Genomic DNA, 10,630 nt, shown 5'->3' with positions numbered 1-10,630 from the left:
TATGTGGTTCCTTTGTTTTTGTGAATAACTGTCTACCTCCCCTAGAATATAGCCTCCACCAGGGTATAAGAACTATGTCTTACTCATCACTGTTTTCATGAAGCCTAGAACAAATGTTTGTTGAAGGAATGAAAGAGAAGAATGCCCTGAAGCTTAGCATAGCTGTGACCACAGAGGCTTTCTGCCCCCAGAGTGAAATGACTCTTCTCAGACAATTCTCAGCAGCTGTTTGAGAAGCTGCGTGGCTAATTCCCAGACAGCAGTTTATCACGGGCCATGTTGGGGCCACGGCACACAGTTCCGGTGAAACTCTAGGTCTCTGAGATGCACGGCTTCAAGTTCTGATTTGGGGAAGCCACGCTTGCTGCCAGGTCACTCTGGACAACAAACCAGCAGGAAGCTTGCAATTTTACCTACAGACAAGGGGGCACGTGTAACTGAAGCACTCCCCTTTTGGTGCATTTGCTCTCTGGAGACCAGGAGTTCCTTGAGGATAAATGGTCATGTCCATTTCTCCCTGGATCCAGTTGAGTGCTGGGCACATAAGGTGAGCTCAATTCAAATGTGCTAAATAAGCAAATGTGTACATCAAATTGGAGCTATTGATTTATATCATTTTTTACAGTAAAATTCTTTTATAAAATTGTTTTAAAATGATAAAAGCAATAAAGCTTGTAAAAACTCAATAATAGAAAGTTTACACAGTAAAAAATAAAAGACACCCTTGATGTCTCCTCTCCAATCCCAAGTATCTACTTATTGTCTGTCTACCTGTTATCTATCTACCTATCGAATCTATCATCCATTTGTCTATCTTGTACAAATTGGTCCAGAGCATTTAGAATCAAACAATAGGCTGGGGCTCAGTCAGTTGGGTATCCGACTCTTGATTTTGGCTAAGGGCATGATATCAAGGTTGTGAGATCAAGTCCTGAGTTGGGCTCCATGCTTAGCAAGGAGTCTGCTTGGGATTCTCTCTCCCCCACTCCCTTGGCCGCTCCCCCCGGGTGCTCTCCTCTCTTTCTTTCCATCAAAAATAAAAAAATAAATCTTTAAAAAAGAAAGAATCAGGCAATAGGACATTTCCTTCTATAATGTGCCCCAGTCCTCACCCACCAGGGCTGGCTAGATATGTAATCTGCGTTATAGAAATACTCTCTCTTTTCCTTGAGGTTGATTGAAAACTCCAGGGTTTGTGGATGGACCTTGGGTCTCTCATCAATTACTCTTTTGTATTAGGTTCTTTCTCCTTATAACACTAAAGGCTACTAAAAGCAGGTAAGCTCTTCTGGGGCACCTCTGCTACTATGAAAAGCTTGGTTGCAGACATCTTTGCTTCTGCCTTTGACACTACATTCCTGGCACTCAGAACTCCACAGGCACCCAGGTAGCAATTCCATCCATCCTTCCACTTTAGGGAAACAGCTTTCTGGCCTCCTAAACCTAAACCCTAAATTCCCATCTTCTCTCACCAGGACATGGAGTTGTCTACATCCCTCTCTTAACTTGAGACACAAAAGCCTACATCCTCTCATTTTCAGAGGCAGTGATATTACCTGATAGCTCTGATGGTTAAAGCTTATAAAGTCGCCTGCAATGTATGACCCAAGTTCAATGAGATAAAGAACAGGGTGCCCTTAAAGGGAATAGAAGAAAATTCTCTTTCTGCTTCGCTTCTTCCTCCTCTCTCTTCTTTATTTCCCTTTAAGACTGGTACACAACAAAGGCACCAGTCAGGAGTACCTGGGTGGCTTAGTCGGTTAAGTGTCCAACTCTTGATTTCGGCTCAGGTCATGATCTCAGGGTTGTGGAATTGAGCCTCGTGTTGGGCCCCACACTGAGTGTGGAGTCTGCTTAAGATTCTCTCTTCCTCTCTCACTGCCTTGTCCTTCCCCCTGACCTGAGCCATGCGCTCTCTCTCTTAAAGAAGTCACCAGTTAAGTTCTCAATTACTCATTCTGTTAGATGTATAAATAAATATAATTTAAATATAAATAAGATTATGTGATTTACTATTCATAAAATCTAAGAAGCTTCAATTGTAAACATGCCATCAGTTTACATTTTACTAAGAAGAAGAAAATGCTACCTATTATAATTTTTAGAAGCTGTTGATTGCAGGATGCACCACAATTTCAGAAGTATTGATATGTGGGAAAATGATTTTTAGAATCAACAAAATATAATACTGTAGCATTCTGCTCCTAGACTTTTCTAGTTAGTAATTTGCCCTGAAGACCTTTCTGTGTTGTTATATAAAGATCTATTTCATCTTAAAAATTATTCTATTGTATTCCAAATAAGGATATCAAATAATTTACTTAATCATTCATCGACTGATAGATAATAATTGTGGATTTGAAAACAATGTTTTAAATAAAATTTCTTATCTATTTTTGTATATTTTGTGCATATATCCACTTCCTAGAGGTAGAATCACTAGGGCATATTAAATTTTGACAGTTATTGTCAATTTGTCCTCTTAAAAATTATCTATCTATCTATGTATCTTAAAGATTTATTTAGTTGAGAGAGAGAGCATGCATGCAGACAGGAGGAGGCACAGAGGGAGAGGGAGAGAGAATCTTCAGGCAGATTCTCTGCTAAACAAGGAGCCCAACGCGGGGCTCAATCCCAGGACCTCGAGGCCACGACCTGATCTAAAAGTCAAGAGTAGGATGCTTAACCGACTGAGCCATTCAGGCAACCCTAAAAAAATATCTACTTATAGTCTGGCAGTAATGTCTCAGAGTGCCTATTTCCCCATACCCCTGTCAAAACTGGGTAACATCAATAATTTCCATTTTTTCTAATCTAATTGGCAAAAGATGGTATTGTTTTAATTTGCACCTCTCTGATTGAGAGTCAAGTTAAGCATATTTTCACATATTCACTAGCCACATTTATTTCTTCTTTGACATCTTGACTATTCATGTTCTTTGACCATTTTATGATTGAATGGTACAATTTTTTAAATGACTTATTGGTGTGCTTTGTACAGTAAGGCTAATTAGTCTAAGTGTACCTAATTTGGATCTTCTTTTTATTTTCTCTAAATTTTTCCACTTTTGTTGTTGTTGCGGAGATTTAGCTTTTTTATAGCCACATCTTTAATTTTACTTCTCTATAGCTTCAAGCTGGTTCTCTGTTGTTTAAAATATCTTCCAACTGCAAGATGGTAGAATTTTTTTCCAGAATCTTTGTGTGCGTTGTTTATAGTAAGAGTGTGTGTGCATGTGTATGTGAATATGTATTTTCAACCTTTTGGCCATCAATAATTTATTTTTGCATATATTGTCAGATGGGGATCTAACTTTCTTCCCTATCATTAGCAAATCATCATAATGCTCTTTGTTGAGTAGTTCTGAATGTCTTTTGCTATGGAATATCTTTTTGTCCTGATTTGAAAGTTATTTTTAATTATAGACAAAATTTCTATGTTTACTGTGTCTGTTTCTGGATTTTCTTATGTGCTTTCTTAAACTGTATTTCTCAGTTCTGATTACTGTGACTTCATATTTTGTTTTTCTCTCCACTGGGGCAAATCATTGAAAAAATAGATAGAAATATACATTGATTCTCCAAATCAATTGATTTGCTTGTCCTCTATGTGCTGGGCTTCATTGTAAGTCCTTGAATGCACCCAACAATCTTACTGAACTTCAATGTAGTTGTTAATAGTTATAAAAAGTAATTTTCTTCTTAGTCTTTGATACTTTCTTGGCTTTCTTTGTAGCACTTTCTCTTCCAAGTGAACTTAAAAATTGTTTAAGTAAATAGATAAATAAAAATTATTACATTCCATAGAGTCCTCTAATTTGATTGGGACTGCATTAATTTATAGGGTAAATTGCATTAATTTAGAGAATAAAGTCATCGAACAAATTAGGCAAAATAATTGTTTATCATTTTGAGTCTTCCTGTGCAAAAAGTTATACCTTCCTTTATGTGCCCTACGTTCCCTTTTTTAAAAAAAAAATGAGGATAATCACAATAATAACTCATAAGATTTCTGAGATTAAAGAAATCATCTAGATAATTCCTGGCACATTATAATGTAATAAACGTTAGCTGCTATTATTATTATTATTGTCTGACTTCATTCTTTTAGGTCTTCTTTATGTCTTTGGAGTATAGTTTTATAGCTTTACTCTTGATATTTTACGTTTGGTTATTTTATTTCCATTGTGTGCTTTCATTGTTTAACACATAACAAATAAATTAAAATGTACATGAATTCTCCAAATACTTAGAGTGTCCTCTATGGGCTTTTCCCAATCTTTGCTTGAGTCTAGCTCTGGTGCCAGTGGGAAGTACCATGTATGGAGAAACAGAAGCTAGTATCAGGAGTTACCATGTGAGCTTCTCTCAAGGTTGACATGTTATCACTCCAAAATCAAACATAAATATATTTTCAATGCTCAATTGTCCACTTAATCTTCCCTCTGACCAGGTCGGATACATTAGAGAATGGGCTATATTGTGTATGGAAGTAATAATTGCCAACAGAAACTCTGAATACTGACTTATACAAAATACAGATCTGACCATCTACTTTGCAAATAGCTATTTAATCTAAAGGTTAGGAAGCAAGTTTGTTTTTGAGACATCAGGGATAACTTAGGATACCCAACAAGAGGATATGGCTTGGTAGATTCCAGCCACTCTTATTTTGCTAAGAGAGGAAGTGGCTAAAGATTACCCAGTCTACCAGAATATTTAGATACGATACTTTCAAACAGAAGATGGTGTATAGGGACCCTAGGTGTCTCAGCGGCTGAGCGTCTGCCTTTGGCTCAGAACATGATCCTGTGGTCCCTGGATTGAATCCCGCATGGGGGCTCCCCACAGGGAGCCTACTTCTCCCTCTGCCTATGTCTCTGCCTCTCTGTGTCTCTCAAGAATAAATAAATAAAATCTTAAAAAAAGAAGAAGATGGTGTATAGCATCTCACTATGCTATGCTACTTAGAATAGAGTGGCTGAAGCTCCCATGCATCTAAAAGAATATCATCTCTCCCTTGAACAAACTACCTGGGAGATTCATCGGTGCATTGGGCAACTGAGTCACATCGTTAATATCAAAGGAAGACTATGACGGCCTCTATGGTATTTAGATTAAAACAAACAAACAAACAAACAAACAAACAAACAAAACAACTCTCCAAGCAAAAGCCTCCATGTGTAGATTTTTTGTTGGCTGTGTCCAGGTCTAGGAAGCAGTCATCCAAGTACAAGTTTATTTATGTATTTGCAGTCTTTGAAATGTCAGTAAAGCCCCCTCAGTGTATGCTCAAATCATTTAAGAGTGAGTATTGCTGTTCTGACCATTGTTTAACTTTCCTTTATCTCTCTTCATTCGTACTATGATGGTATCCCCCCAAGTATCACTGGCCTGATTCCACTATGTCAAATGTATGCGGCAGAGAAAGGGGATACACCAGCAGCTGGAGGAGCTGAGCGGAAGGAAGGAGACTAAAACATATTAATCCCATTTTAAGTAACAGGCACTGTGTTAAATGCTTTCAGATACAATACTGCATTTAATCCTCATGGCAGTCTTGCAAGGAAAGTATTGTTATGATTATTTTCACACATGAAAAAACCGAGGCTTAGAGAAATGAAGATCTGAACCAGGGTCTCTGTTGAACTCCAAAACACATTCGTCCGAAGTGTTAGTTCATTCTAAGCTCCAGCTAGAACGAACAACCAGAGATCTTAGGCCGGGTCTCCAGGAATCTCCGAGACAAGACTTAGGAAATACTGAGGCCAAAGATGAGTCTAAGTGAGCTGGACTTATCCACTTGGCCCCGGGGTTTCTTTACTGGGAGAGTGCTCTGTCAAGCTCTACCCTGATGGGCAAGTCAAAATTCTTTCCAACAGAGTGAAGACCTGTAGTCATCATGGGAATGTTGCTATGTTGTTCTTTCAGCCTCACAATTGGCTTCTTGGATCCGGGTCACAGACTTGTAGGAGTTTCCATCCACAATTTTGCTTAGTCTGGGAAGATCAGATGAACAGGGCTGAGGAAGCTGTAGGCAGACAGAATTAGTGGTAATTCTTTCCCACAATACTGCACTCCATTCTTCTAACATACCTCAAGTGCATGCCCTCGGCCAAAACAGATCTGGCAAGAGGGAGATTAACAATGATGACAAAAATAGTCCCTGACTTGATAAAACAAATATCAACTGGGTCAGGGGACAAGAACTGCCCATAACCAACCTTGGGATCTAATATGTTCTTCACGAGGGCAGGATTGCACCACCTTAAGTATTTCACCTCATGCTAACTCTGAAGTTAGACCTTATGCCGCTGCCCTTGAACTTAGTCAATATTTGCAAACTGCAGGGGGAGAAAAAGAGTATACAGATCAGCAAGAGGGGGTAAATGGAAGATATTCGGGAATAACTTTTTTGGTTTTCAGTCAGCTCCTAATTCCCTGTTGATCTTTCAGAGCTGCCCTTCGGAGACGAGGTTAGGCCAGCAGATGTTTTCTGCGATGGTGTGTGTGTTGTTGGGGGGTAGGGGGTCAGGGGGGGAGGAGGTGGAGTTAGATTTTCATTGAATAAAATGTGGCTTTGTCTCCGTCTGGTCTCCCTAATTTCCTCCCAAGATAAAGATGAGCTCATTTGCACCTATCCGCCTCTAGATCAGTAAACACTCTGCGTGGGTCAAATTCCAGCCCCAGACCCGAGGCTCCGGCACTTCGGGAGCCCAGTGATTGATTTTCCCTTTCCTGAGGCTTCAGGGTGAGAGGTCAGGGCAGGTGGGGGTGCCCGTGGCCTGGATTTCCTCTGCCTCCCATCTCTGCCACTCTACAGGCTCTGCCCGAGGCTCCTGTTCCCAGAAGAGGGAGCAGCAAATCCCAATAGGCCCAGGGTGAGTTTCCTACCTGAGTGCACTTGCTTCACCATGCCCCTCTGTGCCCTGGCTCTGCCCTCCACCCGGACTTCCAGCACGGTTTTCATGTCACCCATATCACAAGTTAATTTTATTTATTTATTCATGAGAGACACACAGAGTGAGACAGAGACATAGGCAGAGGGAGAAGCAGGCTCCCAGCGGGACTCAAGACCGTGGGATCACAACCTGAGCCAAAGACAGGCACTCAACCACCGAGCCACCCAGGCACCCCTCCCTCACAAGTTTATTTATTTATTTTTTGTTTCCTGCTCACTCACCCTGCACTCTGGTCTTCCTAAATAAAGTTGCCCTGCCTCTTTGCCTACGTCTTCCTTCTCTGTGCTGGGGAACTATGAACCCATGGTCGCATTGACCCAAGCAACACATAGCACATCCCTCCTGCACATTTGATGCCCCCAACTTTCCCACTTATCACATGCACCCCCACATCCCACGTGGAGCATACTCATCTGAGAAGGCATATCACTCAGTCCTGTTTGCATCCCCTGCTTGTGTCCCTTACCAGATGCTCCATGAGAGTTGATCTGGGGCGATCAATTTGGCAAGAGAAAGGAAAAGGAATCAAGAACCAAGGGGTGGCATTTAAAATGTCAGTGACCACCCACCCTGTGGGGGCAGCCGAGCCGCCAGGCTTCCCACACCTCATGGTGAACCATCATTCTTCCCTCCTGACCACCTCTGCCTCCTCCCATGTATTGAGCACATTGTACACCAGGCCCTTCGCACAGCACAACTTGTTTACTCCTTCATTTGAGAGGTAGCTGCTATTTTTACAAAAGGTCTGGATTTTATAAAGCCAAGGTTCAAAAGGACTAAAAACCTAGTGAGTCATGGGCTTTGGATGTAGGTATGGCTGGCTCTGTGCCTCCACCTTCTGCAGGTGTCGCTGATGGCTGTGTGAGCTGGGTGGTACAGGCAGGCCGCAGGAGGACACAGGCCAGGCTGGTGGATCCATCCATCCAGCGCAGGACCTCATTTCCTCTCTGTAGTGAAGGGTGTGCTTTCCCTCTGTGCTTTCATATCTCAATATAAATGCCTTGCTTGGGGATCCCTGGGTGGCGCAGCAGTTTAGCGCCTGCCTTTGGCCCAGGGCGAGATCCTGGAGACCCGGGATCGAATCCCACGTCAGGCTCCCAGTGCATGGAGCCTGCTTCTCCCTCTGCCTGTGTCTCTGTCTCTCTCTTTCTCTCTCACTGTGTGCCTATCATAAATAAATAAAAAAATAATAAATGCCTTGCTTGCTGAAAAAAAATCAAATGTGTACATTTATTCAGAAATAATAGGGTTATTATTAGGGTTGCCTGGGTGGCTCAGTGGCTGAGCATCTGCCTTTGGCTCAGGTCATGATCCCAGGGTCTTGGGATTGAGTCCTGCAGGGAGCCTGCTTCTCCCTCTGCCTCTCTTTGAGTCTGTCATGAATAAATAAATAAAATCTTTTAAAGAAAGAAATGTATGACATAGATGTGGAAACTTCTCTGTAAGCTAACTGCCTCTTTGCCTACTTCCACTCCTCAGTGGCAGCGTTTATTTATTTACTGTGTGTCCTCACAGAGAGAGTGTCTGTGTGCACGTGCACAGAGATCTAGATCAAGATATATCAGCTTAAACAAAAGAAACCCAAAGTGGAGTCATGTTATATAAATATATTTGTCATGTTTACTTTAAAAAATTGACAACATATTATGGGTAACTTTCCATTTCACTATATAGTTATAGCTCAACCTCAAACTTTTATTGGATACATAATATTTCACAGGCCATGGAATTAAAATACAGATCTTACTACTAAAAGGCACAAATAAAACTTTAAAAAAAGCAGAGACAAGATTTTGTGTGTGTGTGTGTGTGTGTGTGTGTGTGTGTGTGTGGCTGTGATAATATAACAGGGAAACTTCCTGAGATCATTTGTTCCCAAGTTAAATATAACTTAAAGAGGAGTAAAGTAACATATTTTAACATTTTACCTACTGATGGATGTTTGTTTATCTGCAATTTTCCCTTGTTACTTATCACCCTGCAATGAATATCTCTGAACATGCCACACAAAATTTAGATACAGTAACTGAAGTCTTTCCTTCTTTTAAGGGAGTTATCTGTGACTCTTCCTTGCTCCATCAGGGCAAGAATTTCTTCTAGAAAGGAATCATGGAGCACATGCAGAGAATTAAGAATCAAGGTTTTGACTTCAGAATTTCTAAATAGGGTCTTAACATTTAGTATTGAGATAATAGTCTTGAAAGTCAAGGCTTTTAATTTGCCAGAGCCAGGCTTTTTTTTTTTCCTTCAGTGATAAGAAAGACTGTTTTATGTTCTTTGCAGCATTATTTACAGTAGCCAAGATATGCAAACAACCTAAGTATGCATCTATGGATGAATGGCTAAAGAAAATGTGATGTATATATACAATGGAATATTATTCAGCCATAAGGAAGAAGGAAATCTTGCCATTTTTGACAACATGGATGGACCTTGAGGGTATTATGCTAGGTGAAATAAGTCGGACAGAAAAAGACATATACTGTATGACCTCATTTATGCATGGAATCTAAAGAGCAAACAAATAAACCAAGCTCATAGATACAGAGAACAGATTGGTGGTTGTCAGAGGTGGGGGGTGGAAGATGGGAGAAATGGGTGAAGGGGGTTAAGGAGGTCAAAGAGGACAAACTTCCAGTTATAAAATAAACCAGACACGGGGATATAAGCACACACACACACACACACACACACACACACACAGAAACAGTTATTGCTGTTTCATTACACATTGGATGTGGGGAGGGGATGAAGTGGAATAAATCTTAAAATTTTCCTGAAAACTAATTTTGACAGAGTAAGGGGAAAAAATGTATGTTTACATGCTAAAAGAAGAGACTTTTGGGACACCTGGGTGGCTCAGTCATTGGGCATCTGCCTTTAGCTCAGGTTGTGATCTCAGGGTCCTGGGATTGAGTCTCTCATCATGCTCCCTGCGGGGACTCTGCTTCTCCCTCTGCCTATGTTTTTGCCTCTCTCTGTGTCTCTCATGAATAAATAAATAAACAAAACAAAACAAAACAAACAAAAAAACACAAATGAGAAAAGACTTCTTAGTTTCAAAAGGAAAGCACCAAAGGAATCAAAGCAAAAAGCTTAATCCACAACAAAGAACAGAGTAATAATGAATGAGGAACCAAACTAACTTATCCTCACTGGCTGGAAGTTTTCCTGGACTGAGGGACAGAATGGCCAAGAGACTTAATCAAGCCCTGTCTCTGCAGAGGCACCCTGCCCCTGGTGTCCTGGGCTGAGCCTGAGGCTTGGGGAGAGGACAGAACAGCCAAGTTAGTATGTCTGGGGTTTAGAAGAAGGAATTTGTATCTATGTTCCATCTGGCACTTTGGCTATAGAAGGCATATAGAAATGTCCTGGATCGACATGGTGTGTCTATGGTAAGGTATGGACTTTATGAGTACCGGCCTCAGAGTCACTTGAGGAAAGAGTCAAACATTCCTGTGTCCAGACCACTGGACATCAGATGGCAAAGAATTGAGCCAGTGAGGGTCTGAGAATGCCTCAGAGGAACGTGGTGTGAATTCTGCATCTCAGAAGCCCAATGCAGTAATGAACATTTTAGCAAAGCATGGCACCTTGGTAACAACTCAGAATCAAATGCCTCATGCTTCCTTGCTCAAAGACTAGAGAGGACTTTAGCTGAGAACCAG

The sequence above is a fragment of the Canis lupus genome, chromosome 7 (assembly GCF_011100685.1).
Source record: "Canis lupus familiaris isolate Mischka breed German Shepherd chromosome 7, alternate assembly UU_Cfam_GSD_1.0, whole genome shotgun sequence".
Classification (NCBI taxonomy): domain Eukaryota; kingdom Metazoa; phylum Chordata; class Mammalia; order Carnivora; family Canidae; genus Canis; species Canis lupus.
The sequence above is the reverse complement of the archived record's forward strand: the minus strand, read 5'-3'. Positions refer to the sequence as shown.